Genomic DNA, 3,596 nt, shown 5'->3' on the forward strand with positions numbered 1-3,596 from the left:
AATGCCCACAGGATTGCAGTAGAAAAAAATTTTTATGAAATACACAATATCCATGAGATGGCAGCAAAGAACAATTTTTCAAGACATGCATTGCTCTGTTATTCCCAAGATTCACACAAAATGGAAGCAGAAAAAAAATTATAAAAACATACCCTGGGAGTCATTTTTTTAAATGCACATAAGACAGTAGCACAAATAACTTTTCAAGACGTGCACTCCTGTATTAACCCCCAAATGCTGAGCAGATGGCAGCAGCAAATAACTTTTTATATTAATATACACTTGCCCGTTATTTTCAAATGCCCACCAGACAGCAGTAGACAATAATTTCTCATGACATGTACTTTTTTGTTTATCCCAAGAAACACACGAGATGTCCATGTACAAGAATTTTGTTTAACCAAATTTCTTTAGGTGTTATTTTTCTAACTGTATGAGATCACGAAAGAAATAACTGTTTATGATATGTGCTATGGTGTTATTCCCAATATGACAACCAGATGGCAGCGTGGAATGAGTATTGAGAATGATCTACAATAGGATATTATTTCCAAACTGCCCACAAGACTACAGCAGAGAATTACTTCATGACAAGCACTCCTGTGTTTTTCACAAGATGCACACGAAATGGCAGCAGAAAACTTTTCATAATGACATTCCACAGAGTTTATTTTCAGAATGCACATGAGATAGCAACAAAATTACAGTTTATGGCATGCACTGTGATTTATTCCGAAAATGATCACCATATGGCGGCAGATGAGTATTCATAACACTCAGGTATTATTTCTAAAATCCCCTCCAGATGGCAACAGAGAACAAATTTCATGACATACACACTTTTCTTTTTCCCAAGATTCACACGAAATGGCAACAGTGAAAAAATTTATGGAGACACACGCTGGAGTGGTATTTTTTAAAGGCACACGACAGCAGCAGCAATACTTTTCATGGGACGCACTGTGGCGTTATTCCCAAAATGCTCACCAGATGGCAGCAGAAAATAATTTTTTACACTCACATACACCTGGGTGTTATTTTCAAAATTTCCACGAGATGGCAATAGAGAACAGTTGTTCATTACATGCAGTCCTGTGTTATTATCAAGTTTAACCTGAAAAGGCACCAGAGAAAAAAAGTAGAACGACATATCATGGAGTGTTATTTTTTAAATGCACACGACATAGCAGCAGTATTTTTCATGACATTCACTGTGATGTTATTCTCAGATAACCACCAGATGGCATCAGATAACAAATTTGTGCTGACATACACCTGGATATTATTTTCAAAGTGCACACGAAATGGCAGCAGAGAATAACTTCATGACATGTACTCCTGTGTCTTTATACAGATGCAGATGAAATGGCAGTAGACAAAAGGTGATTATAATGACATTCTTTTGGGTTTATTTTCAAAATGCACCTTACGCAGAGGCTGAAATAACATTTTATGATCTGCGCTGTGTTGTTATTCCCAGAATGCCCACCAGATGGCAGCTAGGAGTGACTTTTTTTTATGCTCTTGTGTAATTTCCAAGATGCACACAAATTGGAGCGGAGGATGAAATTTCATGATGACCCATAGTAAGGCTTTATTTCCAAAATTTTCACCATATGCTAACTGAAAATATTCGTTGATAATATATACCTGGAAGTAATTTTTAAAATACTCACGAGATGGCAGTGAAAAATAATTTTCACTCCTGTTTTATTCTCAAGATTAACACTAAATGGGAGCAGAGAAAAATTTCATGACGACATATCCTGGGGTGTTATTTTTTTAATGCACATGTGGTATAGCTGCAGAAATAAGTTGTCATGATATACAGTGTGGTGTTATTCCCAAAATGCCCACCAGATGGCAGCAGAAAATAAAATTTTATGCCACCAACTCCTATGTGTTATTTTCAAAATGTCCACGAGATGGCAGCAGAGAACAGTTTTGCATGACATGCACTCCTGTGTCGTTCCCAAGATTCACGAGACATTGGAGCAGAGAAAAATTTCATAACGACATACCCTGGGGTGTTATTTTTTTTAATGCATATGAGATATAGCAGCAGAAGTAAGTTGTCATGATATACACTGTGGTGTTATTCCCAAAATGCCCACCAGATGGCAGCAGAAAATTTTTATGACCACCAACTCCTATGTGTTATTTTCAAAATACCCACGTTATGGCAGCAGAGAATAACTCTTCATGACACGCACGTGTTTTTCCCAAGGTGCACATGAGTGGGACCCGCTGTAAAAGATGGTCCTCCACGAGAGTGGGGCTCTTCAATAGTGTTGCTGTCCCCTAAAGAGTGGGGCTCCCCTCCTGAAGAGGGACATCCCTCTCTGAACAGAATTCCCCCTTCTATAGCAAGGCTCACCCCCGTAACAGCACAGCACATGTCACCCCCTCTAGAGTGGGACTCCACTCCTAGAATGAGGCTTCGCCCCTTAAGAGCACAGTTCTTACCTAAGATATGGCTTCCCCACAAGAAAGAGGGGCTCCCTTTTGAGAAAGACAAGAGTAAATCTTAAAACACAGCATAGACTTTGGGTGATTAACACATAGCAGGATAAGTTCAGTACCACTCTGGTCGGGGATGAAATACTGGAGGACACACGCCTGTGCGGGGGCAGAGGGTGTGTGTGCAATTTCTTCCTCTCGATTACGCCGTGAACCAAAACTTCTCTGATAAAACCAAAACTTTAAAAAAGGATGTTTTTAAGAATGCTAACTGCATCTGTGAATAAGCTCAGTATTAATTTATTGAAAGAATATATACATTACACTGTGATGCACAGAATACACTATGTAATGTCACACGACTAAAAGATATTTCTCCAGGTGACAGAACTTTGTTGCACCTGGTACAGTCGTCCCCCATTATCTGCAGGGCACACGTTCCACAACTCCCAGTGAATGCCTGAAACTGCGGATAATATCAAACCCTATATAGACTGTTTTTCCTATACATACAGATATACATACATACATACATAAATACATATCTTTTCACTTAAAGGACGCACTTTATGGCTTCTCTTTGTCATATCCAATTTGCCAGCTTCACTACTTTGGTGCTTTGGGGCCATTATGAAGTAAAGTTAAGGGTCACTTGAACACAAGCACTGTGATACCACAACGGTCAATGTGACAAGCAAGATGGCTACTAAGCGACTAATGGGTGAGTAGTGTACACAGCATGACTGTGGACACAAAGTTTAATGAAAAAAAAAGTAACTTGGACTTTATAAAATTAAAAGCTTTGTAAAAGACCTTGTTCAGAGATGCAAAAGAAAAGCCACAAACTGGGAAAAAATATTCGCAAAACACGCATCTGATAAAGGATTTCTGCTCAAACTATATAAAGGAGTCTAAAACAAACAACTCCACTAAAATTGGGTAAAGATCTGAACAGCCGCCTGGCCAAGGAAGAGAAGAAATTCGGAGAAGAAGAGGGGTTCTGTGGCGAGTGACCCCATGGTGATCTGATCACAAGTCCCTGACTGGGAGTATCGTGGTGGGTCATCACACCCCACCCCTAACTTCTTCGCTCGGAGGCTTGTCTCTGCCTCAAACAAGCCCTGTCCACTGTCTCT

Source organism: Pteropus alecto, unplaced genomic scaffold (assembly GCF_000325575.1).
Source record: "Pteropus alecto unplaced genomic scaffold, ASM32557v1 scaffold1978, whole genome shotgun sequence".
Taxonomy (NCBI): domain Eukaryota; kingdom Metazoa; phylum Chordata; class Mammalia; order Chiroptera; family Pteropodidae; genus Pteropus; species Pteropus alecto.